Here is an 8,105-nt window from a genome sequence, read left to right on the forward strand (position 1 = left end):
GATCCAGGAAGAGCCAGCGGGGCTGGGCTCCATGAGGAAAGGGGGCCCTGCCCAGTGCTTGCACCCAGGCCCTGCCCTTGGCAGAAACAGACATGAGGGCGTTTTCCTTGTGTCCACACAACATTCCAGACAGACGTTTTCAATCCCTCAAATTAGCATATAATTGATGTCTACTTTTCCCTGGAATAAATCAACTTTAAGATTTCTTTATTAGTAAGTTTCTTTTCGGGGGGATACACACCTGACTGTATACCGAGGCTACTCCTGGCACAGTACTGGGGGTCTCTGCTGTAGCTCTGGGCCATTGAGCCCCAGGATCTGCATGAGGACGTGCGCTCCAGCCCGTTGACTCACCTCCCCAGCCCCTGTCCCTCTTTCGTTTTAACACAATAATGTTTAACGTGCCTGATTTTCACCAGCATTGACGGGAATAAGAAAGGCCATGTGGTAATGTTTTGATTGTATTTTGAGTATGGTGGATTATCTTTGTAAAAAAAAATCAATGCAGTCAAGGGTAAATGGCACATCCTAATGAGAAAGATTCTAGGGACCCCAGGGCCCTGTGGGTAGGAGAGGGGCCCAAGGCGAGAGATGTAGGCAGATCTTGGGAGCTCTGACGTGCCAGGAACCTTGTTTTCCCCATTCCACTCTGGAGAGTGGGCAGTGAGCTGAGGCCCCGCTGGGTCTGGGCACGGAAACCCACGGCTACAGGCAAGGTTGCTGGTGACTCTCAGTTGGGGTTGGATCACAGCTTCTTGATCCACTGGGCATTGGGTTGTTTTCCTATCCTGACCATTCAACCAAACATTACATAAACAGAGGTCTTTTAAAATTGCATCTGTCTTTTAAAATTAATGTCTTCATGTTTTGGGGGATAGGTGAAAAATTTTTTCATGCCCACCCCCCAAAAGAAACCAACAAAACAAACCCAAACAAACAAAACAGAAAACCAAGCCCAAAACCCCAAAACAAAACTCTGGCTAAAATTACTGCATGGGTGAAAAAAAATTGCTTAGAACACATCAGGTATTTGCCTAATATCCAAGACAGACAAAACATTCAAAAATCTCAGCAACCACAAAAATGTAATAGCCCCGTCAAAAAATTGGGGAATGGAGCTGAACAGACATGTCCATGAAGAAGACGTCCCAATAATAGGCACACGAAAAAGCATTAGGCATCTCTTTTGCAAACCACAGCACCCAAAAGGAGAAAGAGAACATAAGGAAGTGCCCTGCCACAGAGGTAGGGTGGGATAGGGGGCATGGGGGGTGGGAGGGACACTGGGGTCTGTGGTGGTGGAGAATGGGCACTGGTGGAGGGATGGGTACTTGATCATTGTATAATTAAAACCGAAGCACAAAAATTTGTAAGTCTACAACTGTACCTCATGGTGTTTCAGTAATAAAAATTGAAAAAAAAAAGCATTAGGCATCGCTTATTATCAGGGAAACGCAGATCAGAATGACAGATGCCGTCTCACGCCAGGGAGGAGAGAAGAACGGCAACAAACGATGTTGGTGGGATGTAGTTGGTGGGGATGGTGTCTGGCTTAGTCACAATGAAGAAACCCAAGGTTAGAACGTCTGTCTGACCTGGACTTTCCGCTTCTTGGAACTCACACTCTTTGAAGGGCCCCCGTGTGGGTGTGACTCTGCAGCCTGCAGAAGTCTGGGCATTTGGCGTCTTTGGACTCAAATGTTTCAGTGGACCATCGCCACCTAGCGGCAAAGTGAAAAAGAGGACCCGGTAGGCAGGGAGGAGAAGAGCTCCAACTCCATCCTTAAAAGAAACACGGCATCAATGTTGTGGAGGCTTTTGCAGACCCGTGGAATATAAAGTAACATAATGGGAGACTAACAGCAAAGGATAATAGAGATAAGGACCAGGAGGATCGCTCCATGGCTTGGAAGCCGGCCTCCATGCTGGGGGAAAAGGCAGCTGGGATAGAGAAGGGACCACCAAGTAAATGATGCTTGAAGGGCTCGCTCAGAATGGGAGATGCATGCTGAAAGCAGACTATAAACCAGACACGATGGCCACTTAGTGCCCATATTGAAGACCAGAACATCCAAAAGGAGAGAGAGAGTAAAAGGGAATGTGCCAGCCACAGAGGTGGGGGGGTGGGTAGGGGCGTGGTGGGAGGGATACTGGGAACATTGGTGGTGGAGAATGGGCACTGGTGGAGGGATGAGTACTCAATGTATTTCAGTACATTTTATGACTGAAATGTAATCACGAAAGTTTGTAAGTCTGTAACAGTTTCTCACAGTGATTCATTAAAATAATTAATTAAAATGGTTGGTGTGGGGCAGTCTTTGCAGTGTGAGGTCCTTTTCTTTGGTTAATACCGTAAATGCACATTGCTCAGTCCCTAATAATCCAATGAATTTGTGGTGAGAGTCATACTAAAATTGTGTAATAAAATTATTTTATTACTATATATAGTAATAATTACTATATATTAATAGTAGTTATATATAGTAATAATTACTATATATAGTGTTATATATATATATATAAACACGGTCTATTCTCCATGGAGCAAGCCATCAGCATACATCAAGTAACACAGGGGAATGAGGCTCACCCCCTGGGAATGGCCATTCTTACAGCTGAGAGAGGCTCAGCTCCCCCCCCCCCCCCCTCCCCGCTTCACCTGGAGCTCTCTGATTATTCCCCAGGAATAAAAACAACCAAAAATACTGGCTTGCAAGTTGTCTAACCATAACAACATAAACAACAGCAACAGTGAAGATCTCAGGTTTGCATTTTGCTATTCACATCCGTGTCTATGTATCTCAAGAGAATTCTGCAAGGCAAGAAAGAAAATCCCGGTGCTGATGGATCCATTTTCTGGAGGAGAAGCTAAGATGCAAAATGAGTACAGGTGGGGCGAGCCTTGTTCCTCTCTGGCGTTACTTGGGGTGTGTGGTTGGGCATGTTTCTTTTGCCTATTCACCACATACGTTGAGAAAACAAACCACAGCAATCATGAACTTGGGTGAAACTTATTGCAGAAGGACCAGGAAGCAGGGCGAAAAAGCTTTCTGGGTAGTGCTGACGATATAAAGGCTGAGCAAGATCAGGTCCTTACGGGGAGATAAATCAACACACGAGGGACTGAGTGTTTGGTGTGGCAATGAGTATAGGACTTGGAACAAAATGTGTAGTCATTGCAAAGAGAAAATAGGAACATATGAGATGGGAATTGGACCTTGGTGTCAGCCAAGTGACCTAGGCCAAGACGAGTGTCCTCTCACACTCATACCTTCATTTGTAAGAAGCCGCCAAGGAGATTGGGGTGTGTTGACTTCTTCCTCCTCTCCCTCAGTGACTGGGTAATTGAATGAACCCGCCAGGCCCAGGCTGGTGCAGAGGCCTATGGCACCTGCAGGGGGCAGCACCCTCCATGCTGCGGTGGAACAAAGGGTACGAACACTCTTCATGGGGGCAGCCAGCTCTGCTCTGGCAGTTTTTTTTTTTTGTTGTTGTTGTTGTTTAACTTTAATCATTCTTTCAAATTTTTACAAATCTTCATTTCCTGCCTTGACTGGAATATAGGATTTGCAGAGGCTGCTCTCCAATGTAGCCCCGGTTTTTAAAACAGCACCTGGCACATAGTAACTCTCTCTCTCTCTCTCTCTCTCTCTCTCTCTCTCTCTCTCTCTATATATATATATATATATATATATATATGTCAAATTTTCTATCACTTAGTTTTTTCTGAGGGGCCAGGGGTTTTGGGGCCACCTCCAGGGGGGAGGTGCTCAGGAGCTATTCCTGACTGCTCAGGAGTGCCACCAGGCCATGCTTAGGGGATTCTATGTGGTGCCAGAGGGTTGAAACTGGGGTTGAAGGACACAAGGCAAGTACCTTAACCGCCCTACCCCCTACCCCCGTGCTTCTCCAGCCCCTAGTGCCTGTGACACCCAGTGGGCATTGGGTAGCTGCCCAATGGATGAATGAGACCGATAAATGCCAAGGCCAACAGACACCCAATTTGGAAACCAATAGATGTATCTTAGAAGAAATCTGACATGAAGCTCTTCCAATGATGTGTCACTTTCATGGGAAGAATCTTATGTTTTATAATGCAGTTTTTATATACGGTTCTTTTGATTCCTGGTATCAGACTTCCTGAGGCTTCTCAAGATTAAAATCAGGTCTAGATTGGTTTGACAACCTATGCAATTTGACTATTTAGCAAGAAGTAGAAAAGAAATGACAGAGTTTTGGTAGAAAGTTTTTTGTTCTGAAAGCATTCTTCTATAAGAAGCTCTCCAAAATTTTGTTGTTTATTTGGTTTAAATTTTCTTTCTTTCTTAGAAATAAGATTCTAAGTGATTCCTAACAAGAATAACTGGATTTTTATTTCCTATGGAAACCTCAGATAGTAGCATCTCAGTTAGTGAGTGAATTTATAAATAAAATGTATGGTATTTGTGATCATTTATGCTGAAGATATTTAAACTACTTTATTTTGAAATTCTGTATATCTGTAAAAAGATAAGGGAATAAAATTCAGCTTTAAAACACATGTTTAATAACTAGAGAACTGATCCATACAACTGAATTGTTGTTGGTGGGGGGGTTGTAAGAGAGGGGTATTGAGGTCCCTGGGGAAGAGAGGTGGGGACATTGGGAAGGGGATTGGTTTTGCAATTATGTGTGCGGAAAACCATCATTAATAGTACTGTAAATCACAGAGTCTCAATTTAAAAAGTTTAGGAAGATGAAAAAGGACACTACAGAACAAAACAAAAAATGAGTTATTTTAAAGGGCCACACCCTGTGGTGAAAAAATTATACATTTTCTTCTAGGACAAATGATTCACATGAGTGTCTTAGAAGACTCCACCCAGATGAACAATAGGACGGTGCTGAAGCCTGTCCCTTTGTGTCCCCAGGCAAGAGGAAGCGGAAACGTGATTTCTGGGTGTGAGTTCCTTTCCTCGGCACCACTGCTGTTCAGTTCTCCAAATGGAATAAAGTAGTCTTGTTCATGCTTGTTTTGGAAGCTGTGTCTTTCCATCAAGACCTGTTCAGAAGCCCTTAAAAGACAAGAAGGGACAAAGAAGACTGGGACCCAGTTGGCTGCCTCACTTCATTTGGTCCCACTGAGTATTGCGTACAACCAGGGAAGCATCAGCCATATTTTATTCTGATTTCCAGAAACTTAGCTTCTCTTCTAGTTTTTTAAATTGTTTATTTTTTAAATAGATTTTTAAAAATTGAGTCGCTGTGAGATAGACCCTTACAAAGCTGTGCATAATTAGGTTTCAGTCATACAGTGTTCCAACACCCATCCTCCCACCAGTGTGCATTTCCTAGTACCAGTGTCCCCAGTTTCCCTCCCATCACCCCCTGCGCAGCCTGCCTCTATGGCGAGCACTTCTCTCTCTCTCTCTCTCTCTCTCTCTCTCTCTCTCTCTCTCAAAGGTTATTATGTATACCGCTTCCTACTTTCAATACTCAGTTCTTGTCCAGTGTGATCATTCCCAGCTATGATTGTCATACAGGTCCCTTCACTATCTTACCTACCCTTCGTCCCCCACATGCTCGTGGTAGATTCCAACCATTGTTGTTTGTGCTTTTGGACACAAATGCACAACTTGCTATTTGTAGTAGTGCCGACTCATACTCTCTGCGAGCTTACTCTCACCTGGCCTTTGAGCTAGGATATGGAAATCAAATGCCTTCTTTCTGAAGCTGGGTGCAATGGACTTCACTGTGGGACATCAAACACATTGGGCAACTCCTTCAAGAAAATGGGGGGCCCTGGTAGTCTGTCTAAAGCAGACAGTGAAACAAAGATACAGCTTTACTGTTGTATAATTGCATAGGAAAATAAGTATTTTAACAGGAATTTAATAGAGCTTTTCCATCACAGGATGAGAGGGAGCTCAACAGGCCACAGGCTTGCTCTGCATGCAGGCCAGGATTTAGCTCTTGGCACTGCACAGTTCCCCAAGCGTTGCTGGGATTGACCCCTGAGCACAGAGCTGGAAGTGGCCCCCGGGCACTGCTAGGTTTGGCCAAAAGCAAACAAGTGAGCAAGTAACAACAAAAGAATCTTCCCATCACACAGGTGTGTTTGTGGTCAGCCCCTCCCTCCTTTTCTGGTGCTTGATAACTGGTGACAGACTTTGCTATCCGCGTTTTTGCCTTTTGTCATTTTCCGTGAGATCTGCAGTCTCCTGTCTGGCTTCCTGCTGTGTGTCATGGTGCTCTGGCCCTTTCTAGCTTTCCTGGGTGTGTTGTGATTTGTCTTTCACCTCGGCAGTTCAGAGATATTTGTTTCACCCCACCCCCGTCTTAGCTTTCATAAGTAAAGTTATTGTTAATGTCCACGTGCCATTATTTTATGAGAATATTTTCATTTTTCTTGGATGAAATTTAAAGAGTAGGGTCACTGAATTACACGTAAGTGGATATAAAGCTTTATAAGAAACAGCTAAATTGATTTCTAATGTGTCGTATTTTTTATTCTCACCAGGTCCCTCCTAGACTTCCAGTTACTACACTTTTTTAAAAAAATTTTTTTATTAGTGAAACACCATGAGGTACAGTCAAATTTTTGTGCTTGGGTTTCAATTATACAATGATCATGTACCCACCCCGCCACCAGTGTCCATTTTCCACTACCACAGATCCCAGTATCCCTCCAGTTACTACACTTGTCAGCAGCAGCAGTATAGTCTTTCAATTTTAATCTTTTTTTGTATTTATGTGATGTCTCATTGTGGTTTTAATTGAATTTTCCTAATTATTAAGATAATAACATCTTTATGTGCTTTTAGGAAAACATTCAAACTGCAAAAGTTGGGCGACTAATAAAACTGTGTTCTTATGTTTTGATTACAAAAGTCTTTATATATTTAAGATGAACTCTTTTTTTTTGTGTGTGGGGACCATGTCTGGCTGTGCTCAGGGATCACTTCTGCCATTACTTGGGGGACTTTATGGAGTTCTGGGGGTTAGACCCGTATTGCCTTTGTACTATCACTCCAGCCCCTGCAACTCCGTTTTTAGGTATATAGCTTTAAGTATTTTCTTGGGGCACTTGTGTTGCTTACAGCGCACCCAGACCCTTTCCTATGGGGTATGACTCCCTCAAGCCCCGTCAGAAACCATTCCTGAGCATAGAGTCAGGAGTAAGCCCTAAGCACAGCTGGACATGACCCAAAAACAAAACAACAAACAAAATATTTTCTTCCAGCATGTGGCTGCAATACCTTAAATGAATGGATACTTATGCGCCTGTGTAGCTACACAAAGATTTTGGGGGTTGCTCCCATCAGTGCTAGGGCTGAAGCAAGGCAAATGCTCTGCCTTCCCATCCTGGCCTTTGCCCTAAAGATTGTTGTTTTGGAGAGTAAAAGTTTTGAGCTTTGTTGGTAAAGTTGAGTCCATTTCTCTTTTATGGTTTAATGCTTTGTCTTATCTAAAAAAAAATCTTTGCATAATCTAAGGTCAAAATTCAAAATATTTAATTTTCCAAGCTTTGCTATACCCATGCTTAATGAGTTTTTATGAATCCTGTGGGGGAAAGTGTCAAGTCCCCCCCCCCCCCCAGCCCTGTCTTTATGGAGTTCTGATTGCATCAGCATGCTTTTTTCCCCCAAAGATTGATCTGTTTGTTACATATTAGGTATTGAACTGTACTCCTTAATATTTGCTTTGTTTCAAACAGTCACTCTCCTGTATTTCTTTTAGGAGTTGGGGATACCAACTGAAAGGAAAATGTGTAGTGGGGAGCCATCTGCAGACATTCCTGAGGCTTTCTCTGCTGTTTCCTACTAGTTGCCATTGGTCCCCTCTGTCACCTCGCCTGGATCAAGTTTTCTTGGCTTCCTCCCTGACTTGGTCCAGAGATTATGAATATTTTCCCAAACTTTTAGTTTTGAAAGTGTAAAAGTAAAACCTAATGGTAAGAACTTAAATCTCACCAAATCCATGGAGTAGTAGAGGACACAGAGCCTCCCTCCCACCCTGACCTCAGGCTGTGTGTGTGTGTGTGTGTGTGTGTGTGGTGGTGAGGGGGGTGCGGAGGTGAGCATCTCAGGCCCAGGGAGGAAATTTCTAGTTTCTTGGCCCTGTCA

General features: G+C 43.6%; 1 non-coding gene across 1 annotated transcript; it reads right to left on the bottom strand.

Moving 5' to 3' along the window:
• Positions 1 to 616: 616 nt before the first annotated feature.
• On the bottom strand, positions 617 to 739 carry LOC130024525 (small nucleolar RNA ACA64). Its single transcript, XR_008792601.1, has one exon. It is a non-coding gene; the product is annotated as a small nucleolar RNA ACA64 (small nucleolar RNA).
• Positions 740 to 8,105: the final 7,366 nt, after the last annotated feature.

The sequence above is a fragment of the Sorex fumeus genome, unplaced genomic scaffold, assembly GCF_029834395.1.
Source record: "Sorex fumeus unplaced genomic scaffold, SorFum_2.1 ptg000028l, whole genome shotgun sequence".
NCBI classification, from domain to species: domain Eukaryota; kingdom Metazoa; phylum Chordata; class Mammalia; order Eulipotyphla; family Soricidae; genus Sorex; species Sorex fumeus.